At 47.9% G+C, this 20,054-nt stretch overlaps 1 protein-coding gene across 1 annotated transcript in view; it reads left to right on the top strand.

Annotated features, from left to right (window-relative positions):
- The window catches only part of GALNT2 (polypeptide N-acetylgalactosaminyltransferase 2), a 213,692-nt gene that overhangs the window by 45,371 nt on the left and 148,267 nt on the right, over window positions 1-20,054 (top strand).

Below are 20,054 nucleotides of genomic sequence, written 5' to 3'. Positions count from 1 at the left end.
CTGAGGAAGTGTCCTGTCCCCATGTGATTTGGGTGGTAGCACAGCATCTGGAAGGAGGGGTAGAAGCCCAGCGTTGAGCCCATCGGATGTGCTGCCCTGAACAACTCTGTTGATGCCAGAGCTGCCTGACCTGCTCTGTGTGGCGCTGGGAAGGTCAGGCTTGGAGAGCGAGGAGCTGCTGAAAAAGGATGAGCTTTGTTCTCTTCTTCCAGGGCTCAGTCTTCTTTGTACCAATCACTCTCTCTGTTCTCTCCTCCTTGACTCAAGAATCCAGTTTGCACAGCACTTATGTGGTGGGTGAACTCCAGTTTGTACCTGGAGCTACAGGGTGGAGCTGCTGTCAGCTAGGAGCTGTTACTGAGAACCAGCTGTGGCAAGGGTGATTAAGAAGACCCGACCCCACCCGCAGGGGCAAGAAGCCTGCAGAGCACAGCTCAAGAGTCATGTGACAGCATAGCCCAGTGTCCCGTGCAAAGTGCTCAAGAAGTGGATGGGATGGGTCACTGCTGAGTGGGACCTGAGGAGCTCAAAGTATCTTGTGGCTGATGTTGCCTGTTGGGACTTTCCCCAGCACAGACAGCATGTGGGATTTCAGATGCTCTTCTCCTTGCCTTCCGAAGCCCATGGAGTGTTGGCAGCTTATTTGCACCTGATAAGATAAAAGAGGTCATGATCTCTGTGAAGGTGCTTTTCGGGAAAGGGGTCACTGGCCTTGCCACATGTGGGAAGCGAGGCCTCTATTCCCAGTTCCGCCTGTGACTCATGGCTGTGGCTCAGGGCAAGTCATTGAATTTTTTTTCCCCGAATGATGTCAACATGTGCTGAGCATCTGACTTACTGGGTGAGGCGATGAATGAAGGACTTAATCTCTGTGCAGTGCTTGATGTGAAGGAATGAAAACCATTGCGTTCCCAGCCTTGGGTGTCAGATTCTCATTAGGGAAAGCGGTTTTTGATGTGTGTTTCCTTTCAGTTCGGAGCTGGGTTCAGTTAGCTCAGGGGGTTTCTACCCATTTAGCTGTCTCTGGTGATCGGAGCGTCTCGGAAACGGGCGTCCACAGTGATTCCTATGACCACATTCAGGGTCAGGTTTTCAGTTCAGCTTCCTGGTGTTTCCACGCCCCATTCTAGGGGGAGGCTTAGTTGTTCCTTTCCCTGCTGTCACTCGGCAGCTTCCGGCCATTCCTGGTGAAGAAATCTTCCCAAGTGAATCTCCCCTGGCGAAGTTCAGTGAGACGTTTGAGGTTAGTAAATGGACAGACGTTTCCTACACTATTACGTCTGTATGTTGAACAGAATTATTGCTCAGGGGTAGCAAGGTAGGAGGAATTCTCAGCCAGAGAAGGGGCTTCGGTTAAGCCGGGCACGGCCAAGGCATGAACGGAGAAACAGCGTCGGTGGTGGAGCAGGTAGACATTCCCTTGACCTCAGAAGTTTTGGATGCCAGCTGGCGAGCTGGCCTGTGGGCTGGAAATGATGCAGCTGACCCAGGAAATGGATCAGACCTTTTAGTCTGGTCCAGAACGCTGAATCGAGCTCTTGGATCTTGGTGCTAAATATATGGTGTGGCATTAATGGCAGTAAAGATGGATGCTTATGTATGTAGAAAGTGCAAATCTATTTTCAACACGCTTTATTTTTTAGAGCAGTTTTGGGTTCACAGCAAAATTGAGCAGAAGGAACAGCGAGTTCCTGTATACCCTGTACCCCAACATCTAGCTTCCCTCCGCAGAGTGGTATGTTAGCTACAGTCCACGAACCTACACTGGCACATCCTTACCGCCCAAGTCCACAGCTTACATCAGGGTTCACTCTTGCTTTTATACATTCTGTGGGTTTGGACAAATGTACAGACACACCTCGGAGATAATTGTAGGTTTGATGTCAGGCCACCACAGCAATAAAGCAAATGTGGCAGTCAAGCAAGTCACCCACATTTTTTGGGTTTCCTAGTGCCTAAAAAGTCATGTTTACACCATACTGTGGTCCATGAAGTGTGCAGTAGCCTTATGCCTAAACAATGTATGGCTCTTAATTTCAAAATATTTTATTACTGAGAAATGCTAAGGATCATCCGAGCCTTTAACAAGTCGAGTCATAGTCTTTTTGCCTGGATGTTGATGGCTGCTGACTGATCAGGGTAGTGGTTGAAGGTTGAGGTGGTGGCTGTGACAGTTTCTTAAGACAACAGTGCAATTTGCTATATTGATTGACTCTTCCTTTCACAAAAGATTGCTCTGTAGCATGCAATTCTGTTCAGCATTTTGCCCACAGTAGTACTTCTTTCAAAATTTAGGAGCCAGTTTCCTCAAACCCTGCCATGTCTTTGTCAGCTATTCTAAATCCTTTGTTGTAATTGTGACATGCTCACAGCATCTTCCCTAGGAATAGATTCCATCTCAAAAACCACTTTCCTTGCTCTTCCATGACTTTGTCCAAGTTTTATCATAAGTTTGCAGCAATTCAGTCACAGCTGTCATCTCCACTTCTAGTTCTCTTGCTGTTTCCACCACATCTGCAGTTTCTTTCTCCACTCTAATCTTGAACCCCTCAGTCATCCATGAAGGTTGGAATCAACTACTTATACACTCCGCTTAGTGTTGATATTTTTATCTTTTCTGTGAATCACGAATGCTCTTAATGGCAACTGGAAGGGTGAATTCTTTCCAGAAGGATTTCACTTGACTTTGCCCAGTTCCGTAAGAAGAGTCACTGTCTATAGCACCTATAGCTTTACAAGATGTATTTCTTACATAAGACTTAAAGGTTGTAATTACTGCTTGATCCATGGGCTGCAGAGTGGATGTTGTGTTAGCGGGCTTGAGAACAGGATTCATTTCCTTGCGCATCTCCGTCAGAGCTCTTGGCTGACCAGGCGTGTTGTCAGTGATCAGTAGTCTTTTGACAGGAATACTTTTCTTCTGAACAGTCTCAACATAGATTTAAAATCTTCTATAAACTGTGCTGTAAACAGATGTGCTGTCATCCATGCTCTGTTCTTCCATTTCTAGAGCACAGGTAGAGTAGATTTAATGTAATTCTTCAGGGTGCTAGAATTTTGGGAATGGTAAATGAGCATTGGCTTCAGCTTAAAGTCCCCAGGTGTGTTAGCCTCTTACAGGAGAATCAAGACTGTCCTTTGAAGCTTTGAAGCCAAGCATTGGCGTCTCCTTGCTAGCAATGATGGTCCTAGGTGGCATCTTCTTCCAATAGAAGGCGGCTGTAGGATGGCCACCTTCATCCGTGATCTTAGGTAGATCATCTGGGTCTTAGGTAGATCTTAGGTAGATCGCTGCAGCTTCTCCATCAGCACTTGCTGCTTTACCTTGCATGTTTATGGTGTGGAGGTGGCTTCTTCCCTTAAACCTCATGAATCAACCTCTCCTAGCTTTTGGCTTTTCTTCCGCAGCTTCCTCACACACTGTTAGCTTTCACAGAATTGAAGAGAGTAAGGGCCTTGCTCTGGATTAGGCTTTGGCTTAAGGAAATGCTGTCGCTGGTTTGATCTTCCATCCAGACCACTGTTTCTCCATATCAGCAGTAAGGCTGTTTGGCTTTCTTATGGTTCGTTTGTTCCCTGGAGTAGCACTTGTAATTTCCTTCAAGAACTTGTCCATTGCATTCACACTTAGCTTACTGGCCTTCCTCAGTGAGCTTAATCAAGTCTAGTTTTCGATTTAAAGTGAGAGGTGTGCCACGCTCCCCCTTTCACTTGAGCACTCAGAGGCCATTGTAGGGTTATTCACTGGCCTAATTTAAGTACCGTGGTATTGCAGGGAATAGAGAGGCTTGAGGAGAGGGGGAGAAATGGGGGAGCCGCCAGTCGATGGGGAAGTCAGAATACACGCTGTTTATCCGCTAAGCTTGCCATTTTATATGGTTCGTGGTGCTCCAAAATGATGACTGTAATATCATCAAAGACCACTGACTGCAGACCACCATAAGATATTACCATGAAAAAGGTCAAAATATCGTGAGAATGGCCAAAATGTGACACGGAGAAGAAGTGAGCACGCGCTGTTGGAAAAAAACTGGCAGTGATAGACTTGCTCGCTGTAGGGTTGCCACACACCTTCAGTTTGTAAAAAACACAGCATCTGTGAAGTCCATCAGAGTGAAGTGCAGTAAAGCAAGGTATGCCTGTCTGATGAAAGCACCCGCCTCACTCTGTTCTGGGCAGCGTCATATGGAAAAGCTTCACTCCCCTTGGAATTGTCTGTGTGCTCCCTGTCGCCCCTCCCTCTCAACCCGTGATAACCACTGATCATTTTACTGCCTCCATCACTTTGCCTTTCCCCGAATGTTGGACTCGTTCGGTATGTAGCCTTTTCAAATTGGCTTCTTTCGCTTAGTCATATGTATTTAAGGTTCTTCCATGGCTGTTCATGGCTTGACAGCTCATTTCTTTTTAGCACTGAATACTATTCCGTTGTCTAGATATACCACAGTTTATCCACTTGCCTAGATGTCTGTCCATCATGACAAAGGGCATCTTGGTTGCTTCACATTGCAGCAATTATGAATAAAGCTGTTGTGAACACGTGTGTGCAGGTTTTTGTGTGCACATAAAACTTGTGTGGACATAAATTTTCAGCTCCTTTGGATAAATACCAAGGAGTGTGTTCGCTGGACTGCGTGGAAAGTGTACACTTAGTTTTGTAAGATCCTGCCAAACTGTCTTCCAAAGTGTGCAAGCCTATTTTTTGACCAGGGTGGTTAGTCACACATAGCAGCCACATCTGTTGTGATGCCTTCCTGGGTGGCCCCTCTCTGTGCCGGTCCCATCAGTGCTGCCATCTGCAGGATCACCAGAGTCCCTGCAGGGCCTGAAGCACAAGTGTGGCTGGGCTTTATCTCCCCAGAGCCCTGGCCTGTCCCCACCTCTCTCCTGCCTCAGCTATTTTCTGCCTTTGCCCTGCAGGGACTGGCTGGTGGTTCTCTCCCTGCGTGGCTCCTCCCTGTGTTGTCTCAGTGGGAGTACCATCCGGCCTTCCTACGCTGTAAGATGCAGTTCAGGTGGCACCTCTTCCTTGACACCCTTCCTCTCACCTAGCCTGATTTAAAAAAAAAATTCTCATAGTAAAGCTCAAATATATGTAAGTAGACTCAGTAGTGTAATGAACTCTGCCTGCCCCTCACCCTGCCTTTGCCCCATCAGTGTATGGTCAGCCTTGTTCTGTCCATCACTGCCTGGAAATGGGCCCCAGAAATAATGTTATTTTACCTATAAATACTTTAGTATGTGTTGCTAAAAGATAGTTTGAACTCACAGTACCATAAATCGTACTTAAAAACAATTAACAAGTTCATTAATAGCATCAATTTTTAATTATTGCTCAAGCCTCCGTTTGGTTCATAAATGTTACACCTGTATTTATAATTTTTCTTAATTCAAGATTTGTTTAAAGTTACCTACTGTGGTTGATTCATATAACCTGTGACTCTTGGAAAATCAGCGTTTTCTTTTTTCTCTCTGCTTTTGGCCGTTTCGTTGGCTTGTGCATGCCAGTTTTGGTGAGGGGAGCTGGGAATCGCCTTACTGTTTTCCAGCCTGGATTTTGTGGCTTGCGTCCCCATGGTGTAGTTTTCCATGTTCCTCTGTGCTCTGTGTTTCCTGCAAATGGGAAGCTGAGTGTAGAGCCTTGACGAGATTCCGATTTGATTTATTTCTTCCTTTTTGAGGGATGAGGATGAGGGATGAGACCCCCCCCTGCTTTCCACGTGGGGTCTGTGCTGCACTCTTTGACCTGGAGGCACATGGCACTGGGTTTTTATGGCCGAGGCAGCCATTGATACTCAGTGTCTGTATCTCCTAGTTCTTTAGACTTTCGACATTGTAATATTTTAATTCTGTGTTTGTAATTTGTTTGCTAGAATGCTGGTATAAAGAGAACTCCTCCCTGTCCACTATTTGTTTACCCGGTGGTACTGTCCGTGGGGGAGAGATAACACCCATATCAGTTTCTTCCTTTTATTTATCAGTTTCTAGTCGGTGGTAACTAGATAGGGCTTTTTGGTTGTTTGGTTTTGTGGCATTGTATGGACTTACACATTTTGCATTTCAGCTTATTCCAGTTACGATTATTAATTAGGGTTCACGTTTTCCCAGCTTTGGCCAGTGAAAGCTGCTTGAGGTGAGCCCTGTGTCCTGTTGGTGTGATTGTCATGGCGTTTGAGCACTGTGTTGCTGTGTGGTGTGATAAGATTCCCAGGGTCACATTGTCTTTTCCTGCCTCAGACCTGGAGTCAGCCTTTCCCAGAGAGCCCTGGTCCTCTGTGCTGGGAAGCGTTTGCAGTTCGCTATTGGGCCCCAGGCAGCCTGCCTTCCTGTGCCTCCCCTGCACTTTCGGCACCTGGCTGGAACATCTGAGTGTCCACCACCATGCACTGCAGTCCTCACTAGCCTCGCATGTGTGGCGGGCAGTGTTAAGACTACACCTGGGTTTCTCCAGGCCTCAGCAGCTGGCGTTAGAAGGTTACATGGTAACAGTGTTAACCCAGCTTGCCTTGTCTCTTCTCAGAGTTTCACCCGTTAGATTCTAGGGATCTAGGAGGTGCCCATCAGGAACAGCCCTTGGATGCTCTTGGGTCCTGGCCTGCCTCGTGGATGTCATCTGCTCCCTTGTCAGTCATCTCCAGGGCTCTTCCCAAGAAGAGGGTGGTCCTCGCCAAGGGCGTTGCTTCCCAAACCTGCTAAGCTACAAACCCTCTTGGCGCCTCAGTGCTGTCCACGCATCCCTGGAGTCGGCTTCGTGAACGCTGTGTTCTGTGTCTAGGTGGAGTCCCGTGCCTCTCCCCTCTGGTGTCACCCATGCTAGCTGGACACCAAGCGGCACATCAATCATGAAAACAGCTGCTCAGTGCCGATCTGCCCTTCCCTCCTCAGGACTCAGGGACGCACAGCTCCTCAGGCTGGTCACCCAAACAACAGCATTCCTTTCTCCTCAGCCTTTCCCCAGGCTGCTTGGGAGAGAAAACTTGCCTCATCCTCCTTCACACATGCAGAACGCCCTGCAGGCATGTGCTTTCCAGTGGCTGTGGCCCTAGGTCGTCACACATGGCCAGACACATCTGAATCTTGGGCTAGGTCATGCAGCTTCTACCCCTGAGATAAAATAAAATTCCCAGTGACTTCCTTAATACTCATAGGCCGAGTGGCTTATAAGCAACCTTTGATGTAAACATAGGCCAGAAATTGGTTAACTGCAGCTTAGGACTCCTCATCTTCTTCCAGATTGAAAACATGTCTTAGAATGGTACATACCAAGTGGTTCTCCCTGGCACTGCATCCTGCTGGCCGCAGTCCCTTTCCCAGTGCTTCTCTGAAGGGAGGATGTTTAAAGCAGTGAGCTCCAAGCAGTGTCCAAATGGCATGGAGCCACTTCCCTGTTGACACTCCCTGGGATCTGGAGGTCCACTTCCAGCTCTTTCCTCTTTTCTGCAGGAGCTTTGGTGCTGCACATGCCTGCTGTGCGCTGGCACAGGCCTGTGGGGATGTAAAGGTTTTGTATAGGTCCCTGGACCACACCTGAGGAAGCGCTGTCTTAGCACTGCGGCCGGCAGAGGAGGAGGCTCCCTGCACTGGAGGAAGCACCAGCAGGCTTTTGTGCATGAGCAGACAACTCTTTTTGCTTTCCTGCCCTCCCCTGCTTGCCTTCTTGATTTTCCTTGTTTCTTTTTGTTTCTGTCCCCATCCTGGTTGCATTCCCTGACTCCCCTCTTCTTTTTGACTGCCACATTTCTGATGGGTTACCTCTTTGAGGAGGAAAACCCTAGCACCATTCTGGAATACTCAAGGCAAGGTTTGAGGGGAGGATTAGGTGGGTGTGCATTTCATAAGGCTTTGTGTTTGTCGAGGAGAACATCAGTGTCTGCTTTTAGTTCTGAGCAGCTCTTCTCCAGGTGGCAAAGGATGGGTAGCTGTCACTGGTATGTGCCTGTCAGTCCCCTCACTGCATCAGGGGAGATAGGTTGCCATCATCACAAACGATAATAACTAACTGTAACTCAGGCACTGTGCTGGGGACTTTCCACACCCACGGAGTCAGTCCCTACAGCAGCCCCAGGAGGGTGAGTGCTCTTCCAAACTCACTTTGCATAGATCCCAAAAAAGGGACATTGGGAGCACCAGTAACTTGCTTAAGATCACACAGCTAGAAGAGGGGAGGAGGGATTTAGAATTTATCTTACAAAGTTTATTTTTTGATATATAGATTTATATTTCCCTTTGTAGTTTATTTAAATGCTGATATGCTTTTCTTTTCTTTTTTTTTTAAAGAGACATGGTCTTACCATGTTGCCCAGGCTGGCCTTGAACTCTTGGGCTCAACCCTTCAAGCCTCAGCCTCCCAGGTAGCTGGAACTGTGAGTTTAGAATTTGAATCCAGTGTTCACCCTTCCTCCTGGGCAGTACTGCACCTTACGAACAGGTTGTTTGCCGGGAATTGGGAGAATACCATTTTCCTCATAAACCTTTGCCCCACGAGCACGGGCGGACAGTCAGCTGGGAGCTTTCCTTGGGTATAGTTGGCAAACTATAGTGGCTAGTGGACCAATTCTTTTGTAGTGGGTTAGAAAAGAAAAGGTACAGCTTCCCTCGAAAGAATTCATTCTCTGTGAGACAGGTTCAGAAAATCTGTTAAATAAATCCCAAGCCCTGAGGCCCCCAAATCGGTGGCTACTCCGATGCTCCTCTCTCTCCCCCAACCTGGTCTCTCAGTGACCCCGACACCTTTTCAAATCATAGCATGTGGGGACAAGTGTTTCAGAGAGGGTCTCTGTCAGTGTTTAGCTCACATTTCTTGAGTGTACGTCTTTGACACAATTTTCTTCCCAGGGATAAGGAAACCAGAAAACTACAGTGGATCAGTGTGCAGGAATGCGTAAGGGTGGCTCGGTGTGTGTGTGCGTGTGCGTATGTGCGTGTGTGTGCATTCGTGTGTGTGTGTGTGTTTTCCTCCAGAGCATTTTAAAGGTCTCAGCTATTATTAACATTGAATTTATTATCTATATTTAGGATAAGCCCACTAAGGATGATTTGGGATGAGCTGTGAATCTGTGCTGTATATATAGACCTCCGCACACACGTGTAGTGCATATTTATGTCTGCACATACTCCTGGCGTTGACGTCTGCCTGTGGAATGGAGACGTCTCTGTGCAGGGTTGTGGCCTATCATCTCTTGATTGGCAGTTGAAGTGTCCCGTGTCCTCTTGTTAATAATAACTTATCTGGGGCTACACTGAGTTGGGGATTTGCAGTAGTGATTTATCATGACATTGTTCTGAAGACACAGGCTGGGTTTCATAGGCTAATCAGAGCAGTCAGAGCAAGTGTGTTCAAAGTGGCGAGCTTCAAACATGCTGTTTAGGAGGTGGGTTCACAGTTGTTTTCAGTGTTCAGAACATTGCTGAACCTCTGCTCTTGGCACTGTGGTCACAGCTAGTCCATGAGGCTTCTGAAAAAGTTATACTTGCCATTTGGTGGCCACTGTGAGTGTCTGACCAAGAACAAAATTACCAATCTCAGTCACCTGCCTTATTCGTGACTCTTGGCTCCAAGTGGTTGTTAGCTCTTTCCAGGAAGCAAATATGCTTTAAAGGATGAACATGAGGCGTTGGCTCTGGGGGCCAACCCATTAGGGGAGTTCCAGAAGTAATTTTGAATGATGACAGCATTGTGGGAATACCGAGGGTCTCCCCAGGAGACTGCTTTGAAGAGGGACACGTGCAGGTCCTTCATGTCTTTGTGTGAGTTCTGGGGTTCAAAAATAACAGACGTATACCAGTTGCATGTCTGTGTGTGTGTTGCCCGCACAGCTGAGTTTAGACACTGCTCTGCAGACCTGTGAGGGCCGACGCCGCCTTTGCTTCTCAGTTGTCTCATTTCGTACACGTTTGGTATCGTCTTGGCTTAGCCCTAGTGGAAACAGGCCTTGAGTTCATAGCTTAAGTCTTTTTTAGTTTCTACTCTGAATGGAAAGGAAGATATATATATTTTATTTGGAAGGCAGCAGGTGTACTTATGTTCTTCTTTTATATGGTGGGTAGTGGAAATGTTTTAATTGCCTTCTTTTGTCTACTTTAACCTCATGATCATTGCATTCGTTTGCTAGTTTCCCGGCATCTGTGGTTTTGAAAATGACGTGCACACTTAGCAGATGTGATACAGAAACCAAACCCCCAAACCACACTGTCAGGGCACCCTAAAAATGTGAAAACACCTGCTATTGGTTATTTAGTTATTCTGTTTATTTGGTGAACTCTGTAGCTCCAAATGTACAGCTTTTGCCACGTAATGAAGGCATGCCGACAATGACATGAGGGTGACCTAAACCTACGACTCCCTGTCCTTTGGACTAAGCAGCCCTTAAACCAGTCAATGCCTGGCTCAACTTTAAAAAGAAAGACAGACATTGTTATCAGATCTATACCATGTCAAGAATATTGCCCGGCCTGGATTCAGATGGAAATGAATTAAGTCCAAGTACGGATAAGTACTTTCTGGGGGTTAATTTTATTATTTCCTTCTCTTTAATTTTGAGGTAGGCATGGAGACAGCGGAGGGAGAGACACCAGCCCTTAAGCATGTTGTGTGCTGGTGTGTTGCTAAACATTGCTGCAAGAGCCGTCTGTCAACAAGAGCCATTCTGACCTGATCTATGGCTATACTGGATGTGTGACAAGCTGGCATGTCCCCTTGTCACCAGTGGCATGTTAATGTTACTAAAAAGCAAAGAAAATATAATTGAGTTCTCCCCAAATCTACCTGAGGCACGAGAAATCTCTCAGGTTGCATCATGTCCAGAAATAACTGTGGTGAGGCCTAATGGGAGTAACTCCCAGGCTCCAGGTATTTGGAGGACGCGGGCAGCACTTCTCATTAGAGTGATGTGGAACAAGGGCAGTGCATTTCCCTGACATTCCTGAACACACTAAAGTTTTGCAGATCCTTGGAGAAATACTAGCCACAGTCTTGGGACCTCCCACTGTCTTTTGGCCTGAGTGTTTCTCATGAATTCAGCAACCAAAATGGAGTCACAGGGTTGGGTGGGACCTGCCATGATGGTGCCACCTGCATTACCCCCGTGGCAGTCTAGGGTCCTGTGCGTCTAGGAATGTGGTCTTTCTTTCTGAGAACCCAGCTCTGTGGTCATTAGCTCAGGATTGTGGCCCTGTGGTTACCGTGCACTCATCAGTCCTCTGAACACTGGAAGATCACACTGTGCTGTCTGCACCGCTGGCTGTTTTCAAGAGTCTTGTTCCCTTCCAGCAAACAGACGGCAGCCCTGCACTTAGATTTTGCTTTGTTTATTTGTTGATGAAGTTGGAAAGACTCCATGTGACCTGTAACCTGGTCTTCGCTAAGCTGTTATTCTCTATTCTTGTCAAATGTGAAGGCTTCCTAAGCCTGGTTATGCATTGTTGGCTGCCAAAGACTGCCAAGTGTTTGAAATTCGATACCAGATTGGAGAATGAATGTAAATGAAGATGCAGTAACCCATCACACAATTAGAGTGCAGAATCCCTTTCCCAAATCAAAGTAACAGAGACGGGACTAAAGAAGTTGTATAGGCAGGAGAAGGGGGCCTTGGGGAGCAAGAAGGAATAGCTGGTTGGAATGTCCCTGTGTTTCTCAATTGCTGCCGGGTCCTAATGACCCTTCCCTGAGGAGTGTTGTGAGGCCTGAAGGGTCTTTGACAGCATCACGTATTTTAAATTAAAGGCAGAGAGAATAAGGAGAGATGAAAGGTTTACTGCGTTTGGATCGTGAGCCTTTCAGCCAAGATCGTGTCTGAAAATTTGTGTCTTGTAATGTCGCATGTGTGGGATTTTGTCAATAATGTTGACAAAATCTGAAGCTGTACAAAGGGATGGTGGGAGTTTCGCATCGGAGGTTGTAGATTTTGGTGGGTAAGAGTGCCGCTTATTTAGAGGGGTTTTGGCAGCTGCCTGAGACCGTGAGGAACTATATTAAGGTAGGAAGGAGAACAGGCAACTTCAGCTTAGACGACAAATTGTGAGCACTTTCCAACAGTGACATCCCAGTATTCTGTTCAAGTGAAAACTTAAACTCTTTAAAAAAAAACGCTTTGCCTCGTGTCATCGTTTCTTCAGGCTTAGAACGTGTGCCACTCCTAAAAGGGGTTAATGACAGAGCTTTAGTGTCACTCTCCTGTCTTTCTTTTCCTCCTTCCGTTCCATGGGAATACACAAAGGAAAGTGGCTACCCCCAGTGCTCAGAGGTTGGGTGTAGGCAGCACGCAGACAGGTAGTGACCCTTAAGCATGGAGAGGCCAGCGTGCAGAGGATAGGTGTGTGGGCTATTAGGGAGAGAGGAAGGACACCTAACAGCTCCAGAGGAGCAAGGAGCAGGGAGGCCTTTTGGAGCAGAGACCCCTGAGCCACACCCAAAGAATGAACGCAATTTCCTATACGAGTGTGTGAGGGCCGTGGGTATGGGGGCAGCCCCAGCACAGCTTTGGACATGGCAATGGGAACTTCCCAGAGCAGGAGTGTGGGATGCTATGCTAGGAGAGGACTGTAGGAGCACCCAGAGTGGAGACATAGGCAGGGCCAGATTGTGGGGGGGCAGGCATCCCTCTGCAGAATGTGGAAAGGGCCTGGCAATCAGTATAGTTGAGGAGACAGGGCAGCTGTGCACTTTTTGTGGCCCACTAAGGTGCTCTGAGAGGGAGGGATGGAAGGCTGCAAGCTTGGATCCTTGAGACCGGGAGACCAGGAAACAGAGCGACCTTTGTCTTATAAGGGGTTGCAGCTGAGGACTAATGCATACTCAGGCCATGAGAGGGCTTGGGGTGTGGGAAGAGAGGCACCTACCCCCATCCTGTCTCATGGTAGGAACATGAATGGGAATGAGAGTGGCTCAGAAGGCCATCCTCGCGCAGGCACCGTCACTCGAATGCCTCAGTCTCTCCTCGGGAAAGTGTGTGCATGGGGTTGTAATATCGCGTCTACGGGAAATGTCAATTATGTTGACCAAATCTAAAGTTGTACAAAGGGATAGTGGGTGTTTCTTACTGGAGGTTGTAGATTTTGGTGCGTAAGAGTGTTCCAGGCCGTATAACCCCACGTGCACACTTTCCCGAGGAGAGACTGAGGCACGCCCCGGAGAGACTGAGGCATGCCCCGGAGTGACTGCACCCAGCGCAGGATCAGCAGTGCCCAGGGTGATTGTCCCCTGTGGGATTTGCAGTGAGGAGAAGAGGATTTATGGGGCTGACCTTTGTTTTCAGACCTAAACCATTCCTGGAAAACTGCAACCTAATCACTCAGTCTGATGGTTTCCTCTTCCTGGTAGTGGGTGAATGGAGGTTGGGGGAGCGGCTCTCCTCTTTTTTGGATGGATATTAGTATTTTGCACTGAGTTTAGTGCCTGGGAAAAACCCCTTAAACAAACATTCCCCCTCCCATTGTTGCCTGAGGGGGCGTGTGACCAACCCACCCCTACTTTATTCAGAAACAGGGACTTTGTATAGACCCTAAATCTTGCTGTGAGCCCTGCCTGAGCTGGTGCTTTGTGATAGACTGTTACCTCCTCGTTCATCTTTGTGGAAGACTCTCTCTCAATATTACAGTTTGATTTAAAATTTATTATGAAGAGGGATTTGTTTTAATTTTAAAGAACTGGATCTGTGTGAGCACCTTGCAGTGGTGCTCGCTGTAATCCTTCCCAGTGATGTGCTTCTGGTGGTGCTTGCTGTAATCCTCCCCAGTGATGTGCTCCCGGTGGTGCTCACTGTAGTCCTCCCCAGTGATGTGCTCCCGGTGGTGCTCGCTGTAATCCTCCCCAGTGATGTGCTCCCGGTGGTGCTCACTGTAATCCTCCCCAGTGATGTGCTCCCGGTAGTGCTCGCTGTAATCCTCCCCAGTGATGTGCTTCCGTTATCAGGTCATCCGAATACTCCCAGGTGTGTGGACTCTTTTGAGGTGTGAATTGTTGTAACTCATTCCTCGTTACAGTATTGCTGACCTGGCATGTAAGATGGGTTGTCTTACATGCCAAGACGGAGCCTCCCCTCCGTCCTCCCCGTGAAGCCAGCTGGTGTGGCCCATGATGCCCTCTAAGGAACCATCTATCCCCGTGGCCCCGTGGGCTGTGCAGGGGATGCAGGCACAGACTGAATGGGATGATTTGTTCTAGATACAGCTTTTCTTTCCATCTCTAGAGTTTCTCATCACCAGCTGGGTGGTAGCAGGAAGGGTGTCCGAATCCTCACCATTACCTATGAGGCCAGGGATGGTCAGGACCTCAGAAGCCATTTAGTACCATTCTGGCCATGTGGGGCCATCTGACCTATAGCCTAGCCTTTCTGTCACACTCTACTCACCATGTGCAGGTACTTCTAAATGCAAGAACACTGGAGAATGTGTGTATGGGGTTATGGAGGAAAACAGGACCTTCCCTTGTCATGGTGTTTACAAGGGCAGGTGTGCGTTCTCTAATATTATTTTGATTTTTGTGGCCCTGAAGCCCTCAGCTGCCTGGAGTTTTGGGGGGCTCTGCCTCTTCCTGGAAGCTCTGTTCTGTGGAGGGCACAGAGCCCATCTTCTGCGTGGCCGTTTAGTAAATACAGGGGATCGCTTGGGTCTTGTGCACCAGGGTTGGAGCCACTGGCTTCTGGATTGCCTCTGGAGTTGCTGGCTTTGGATAGGGATTACCTCCTTATCAATCCAGTGAAGCAGGAACAATCTTAGAGAAGGGATTTTCATAATGGTGAGGGGGGGGGAGTGTGTGTGTGTGTGTGTGTGTGTGTGTGTGTGTGTGTGTGTTGGGGGCTAGGGGGCTTTCCCTTTTTCCCCCAAGCTAGTCTCTCCTGAGTGTCACAGGAGCCTGAGCGTTGGCTGAGAGGTATCTGTCTTCAGGTCCTTCCTTGCTCCAGTCTCCTTATCTCTTGGAAGTTCCTCTTTCTGCCAGAGCATCAGCTTAGGACAGCCTTCCTGAGCCCCCATATTCGTATATGTGGGGTGCCCCAAGCCCCATCCAGGGCACCTGCACTTTCTGGTTCAGGGACATCTCATGCCTCAGCACTGTTGAGAGCAGCTCAGCCTGGCACTGCTGGATGTTTGAGTCAGTGGAGAGGATTTTCTGGATTATCAGCAATGCTTCCGCCAGCCCCTTCTTCCTGAAGCCCCCGCGACACTTGTGAAGCACACACCCTGCTTTTACTCAGTGGCCAAATGCCGCTGCTCGCGATGCATCAGTAATTCGGTGTATTTTGGGCTCTCTCATAATTTTATGATGAGTTTGCTGTTCGTTTGTAGTCTGTTTCTAATCTGGCTCATTAGGAATTAGCAAAACTTGTCTCATGCTCAAAATAGATTATGTTGCCAGGATTCAAAGCCAAATTCTGACTGCAGATATGCTGTGAATTTTTCTGTTTCTTAAGACTTTTTTCTTTCCTGTCCTATAACCTGTTTGTTACTGGGGGAGAAAATCCACAAATTTAACTCTAAATATTTTATTTTTTTTAGAGATGAGATTTTGCCTGGCCCCCTGGGCTAGAGTGCAGAGGTATGATCGTGGCTCACTGAGGCTTCAAACTCCTGGGCTCAAGAGATCCTCCCTCCTCAGCCTCCTTAGTAGCTGGGACTATAGGCATGTGCCATCATGCCTGTTCCCCCTCCCATTGCTGCCCGACGCAGGGTCATGTGACCAGCGCATCCCTACTGAATTCACAGTCTTTGCAGGGACCCTTAACAGTCCCCTTAAACAGGGACTTTGCAGCGACCCTAAATCCTGCTGTGAGCTCTGTCTGAGCTGGTGCTATGTGATAAACCGACACCTCCTCTTTCGTCTGTATGAAGACTCTCTTAATATTATAGTTTGATTTAAAATTCATTATGAAGAGGGATTTTTTTTTTTTTTTAGAAGAACTGGATCTATGTGAGCAGAGATAACTGGCTAACTTGTTCATTTTTTTGTAGAGATGGGGTCTTGCTGTGTTGTCCAGGCTGGTCTCGAGCTTTTGACTTCAAGTGATCTGCCCCCCTCAGCCTATCAAAGTCCTGGGATTTTAAGAGTGAACTACTGAACCTGGCCCACAAATTTAACTCTTTCAAGAGGAAACAATACACCTGAGGGTCCTTACCACCCCTCCCCACGCCCCAATAATTCTATCACTTAAAAAAAATAAGTTCAGCTGTCGTTTGAGACTCAGGGTGCATGTGCAGGTTTGGTCCATGGGTATTCTGCGTGCTGCTGTGGGTTGGCCGAGTGTCCTGCTGTGGTTGGTTGCCCTGACACTGAAAGGCTGCCGAGCCCTTTTAGTCACTCAGCATCAGTGCATTGGATCTGAGAGGACCCCAGGTTGTTCCAGGCCAACCTCCTGGCTCAGCAGAGCAGGCGTTGCTTCTGCAGCTTCCTGTGGACGGGCATCACCCGTCTGCTGAAGTGCGGTGAACAGGCACAGTTGCAGGATTACTGCCTTGAGATGCGCATGACCTCCATGTTCTTATGTGTCGAATGTGGTGTCCGAGTCTACCATCCCTGAAGTCCTCTCTGGTCTCTGAAGCTTTGAGTGAGCTGATGATGTGAGTGACTCCATCACTGTGGAACTTTCTAGTCCTAATACCTCTTGCACATGAAAATCTCCCTGCTATTTGAGGACCTTTCTCATGCCGCATTCTACTACCTTCCATATCTTTGTTCTGTAAGCTAAACCTCTCTGATTGCTTCACTTGAGAAGATTTTGAGGGATTTCTTCACCTACCACACTACACTGGCCCAGTGGCACAGGTGCTCCTCATAGCCTGGCATACAATACCCACCGAGTGGCATGGGAGAAACACTTAGCATGAGGTCTGGCACTTAGAAAGCCCTCATTAAATGCTCGTTTCTGGATGCTGCTGAACAGTGGCTGATTCCAAGGACTCCCTGTGCTCGGCCAGTTGTGAAGGGTCTGGGAGCCTGATGTTTACCCCACCATTGAGTGGGGTGCTTCAAGGAACACCAGTTTGACACTGAGGCAGTTTGGGGTTTACTGGGGAGGCAGCCAGCATGAGTCACGTCGTATCAGGAACATGAAGGGCTGGGGGCTGACCCCTGTGTCTCCCCTGAGAAGGGTGCTCCCGTGCAGGGGCAGAAGGACAGGCAGCCTGGAGCTGCTGCCCGGCTGTGCCCTTGGTGGGATTTCTGCCAATGGAGAGTCTGGGATTTACACCCCGACAGGTTTGGAAGTCTCGGCGACAGCTCCCATGTATTCAGTCAGGCTTGGCTGACCATGGCTAAACCACTTTAATGAGTTTGTGGGACACCAGGGAAGCAGCAAAGTGGGTCAAGATGGAAGGTGGGTGGGGTAGGCGGGGACTCGAATGGGCAAGCAGCAGGAGGGCTGGCCCAAACCTGAGACTGCCCTGTGTCTCATGGGAGCAGAAAGGTAGAGGCTGAGCCTGAGACAGGGTAGGAGCCCCTCTTAGGAGCCTGCCAGGTACCCTCCAATATAAAAATTTTAAAAATTTAACTATTAAAAATATTCTGGGCATCTAGCTAGGCTTGAGGAAGAAATCAACAACCTAAAAAACCAGAAGATAGCTTAAAACAGTATCTAAAAAGCCAGTCACAAAATGCTTGATTTTTAATAAAAATTAAAGATAATACCTTAATATATGTCCCTGAGTCGTTTTTTTTAGGAACTTGGACCCCCACCAAATAATAAATGCGTTTGTGGCACATACACCTCAGGTAAGGGTAAACTGAGGACAGAACTCTGACTGCTGGTTTTTGTTTTTTGTTTTAAATTTCTTCCTGAGAGGCCTGAAGGAAGTCACGTCCACAGTCCAGACACCATTAATTTCTGCTGATCCTCAATTTGTAGACAAAGCTTTGCCTCCTTAACCAGTAGCAAATCAAAAAATCTTTGAATCCACTTTTGACCTGTGGGCCCCTGCTTTGCGATGTCCCACCTTTCTAGGTCAAACTGATGTAGGGCCTTCAGGTATTGATTTATGACTTTGCCTGTAACCTCTGCCTCCCCCTCTTTAAAAACTCTTACCTGTAAGCCACCTGGGAGTTGAGGCTTAAGCACTAGCTGCCCAACTCTTCTTGCCTGGCACCCTGCAGTTAATACCTCGCACTGTAACCTCTGCCTCCCTGCCTTTAAAAACTCTTACCTGCACGTCATGTGGGAGTTAGGTCTTAAGCGCCAGCCGCCCAGCTCTCCTTGCCTGGCACCCTGCAGTGAATACCTCACACTGTCTCACGCTATCCTGATGGCAGTGTTTAGCTCCACTGCATGGGGCAAATAGACCAAAGTTTGGCTTGATAACAAGCCCCGGAGAGAGAAGGCAGGGGCTTGGCTGGTCCAGGTGTGGGGGCCTGGGGGTAACCCTCTTCTGATCTGGTTTTCACTGCCTCAGAATAGATAGGGGTAGGGGAGACCAGGACATCCAGCCCAAAAACAGTTAAATCACCCAGATTTCCTAGGGGAAGAACACACCAGACCCCTTTCCTGTCCAGGGGCTTGGTGGCCGTCTCTCCAGCTGATACTGGGAGCCTCACAGTGGAATGAGGCTGCCTTCCATCACAGCTCCTTGAACCCTGGGAAAGCCCGCAGAGACTGAGCCCTGTACCCTCTCCGGTTGGCTCCGGCCTTCCTCTGGTTTTCCTGCAGGCCCGGCCAGGCCTTGCTGAGAATATGAAATTGGGAGCCATGAGGAAAGGGACTGTGCTGGAGAGGTGACATGCAGACTGTCTTGGAACTTGCTTGGGAAGAGGCGGAAGGTAGGGGCACATAAATGGAAAAGACGATCTGTCCATTTCTTGTGGCAAGTACAAACCAGTGGTGGAAAGAATTAAACCAGCCATTTAAAAAAAAATGTGACTATTTTGTTGCAAAATAAAGGACTGCTATTCTTAGAGAAATTCTTTCTGAATTTCTCTAAGAATATTGGAGTGTCTATTGTGCTGTCTTCCTTTTGCCCTAGAATTGTATTTCTTGAGCGTGGGATGAGAGGGTAAGATTCTTTCTCTGTTGTCCTCCACCCTGTTATAGAACTGATGCATATTAATTACAAAAATACAGCCGAGCATAAGGAAGCAGGAAGAAGGAACACGTAGCAAGCCCCCCAGCATCTCTCCTGTGTCATGCGCACTTCAGTGCTGGATTCCTCCCCGTGGACCCAGCGCTAAGAAAATCCAAGTCCACTTGCTTAGGCAAATCACTGAGTAGTCTGCGTCAGCCAGTTTCTCCGTTGTATTTAAGTGTGATCCGTGTGAACTAAAAACCTATTTGGCCTGCCTGTTGTGGAACTTAAATGAGACAGAGTATCTGGGAGCGTTTCGAATCATCTAAAACACTGCACTTATATAATTTCAAAGCCACATTAATGTATTAATTTGAGGCTTTAGGTGCTAAGGATTGTAAGATGCACCATCATTTCGTCAGTTTTGAGATGCATTCCCCATTTCAGAGATGTTGGAACAGGAAAAGCCACGCATCCTGGAATCGACGGCATTGGGTGTTTGGTCCTGACTCTCAAGGGGGTTGAGAAATGGTAGAGACAGTGTCCTAGACCCAGGGGCGGGTGGGGGGGGTGTAGAGGACGATAGTTATGGATACCCGTATTTTATTCTCTGATAATACAGACTTCATTTTTGCACTGATTCCTGCGGCTCTGTTTTCTCTTTGTAATTCCACTTTGTGATGCATGTCTTAGAGGAGAAACCGTTTTCTACCTTTCTTCATCTCATTTCCATTGTGCTAACAGAGAAACTCTGAATTCAGCTGAGGTGCTTTTTACTTTTCTTTTGGTGAATTGTCAGGCATGAGCCTGACAGAAGCCATGAGAATCAGGTTTCTGTGTGGAAATCACACGGCGGGGAGGTGGAGGCACAGAACGATCTTAATGATGTACATATCTTCCTGCTCCCTTGCAGAGAGGAGTGTGGGACCCTTTGCAGTCAGGCAGTCTCGGCTCTGGATTTGAATTCAGTCTCTGCCATTTATCACTTGAGGGATCTCAGATGAATGCTCTCTTTTATTTTATTTTATTTTCCCCTTCCTTCCTTCCTTCCTTCCTTCCTTCCTTCCTTCCTT

This window comes from Sapajus apella, unplaced genomic scaffold (genome assembly GCF_009761245.1).
Source record: "Sapajus apella isolate SASKATOON/1434 unplaced genomic scaffold, GSC_monkey_1.0 scaffold49, whole genome shotgun sequence".
Lineage (NCBI taxonomy): Eukaryota > Metazoa > Chordata > Mammalia > Primates > Cebidae > Sapajus > Sapajus apella.
Note: the sequence above shows the minus strand (reverse complement) of the source record. Positions and strands in the feature narration are given on the sequence as shown.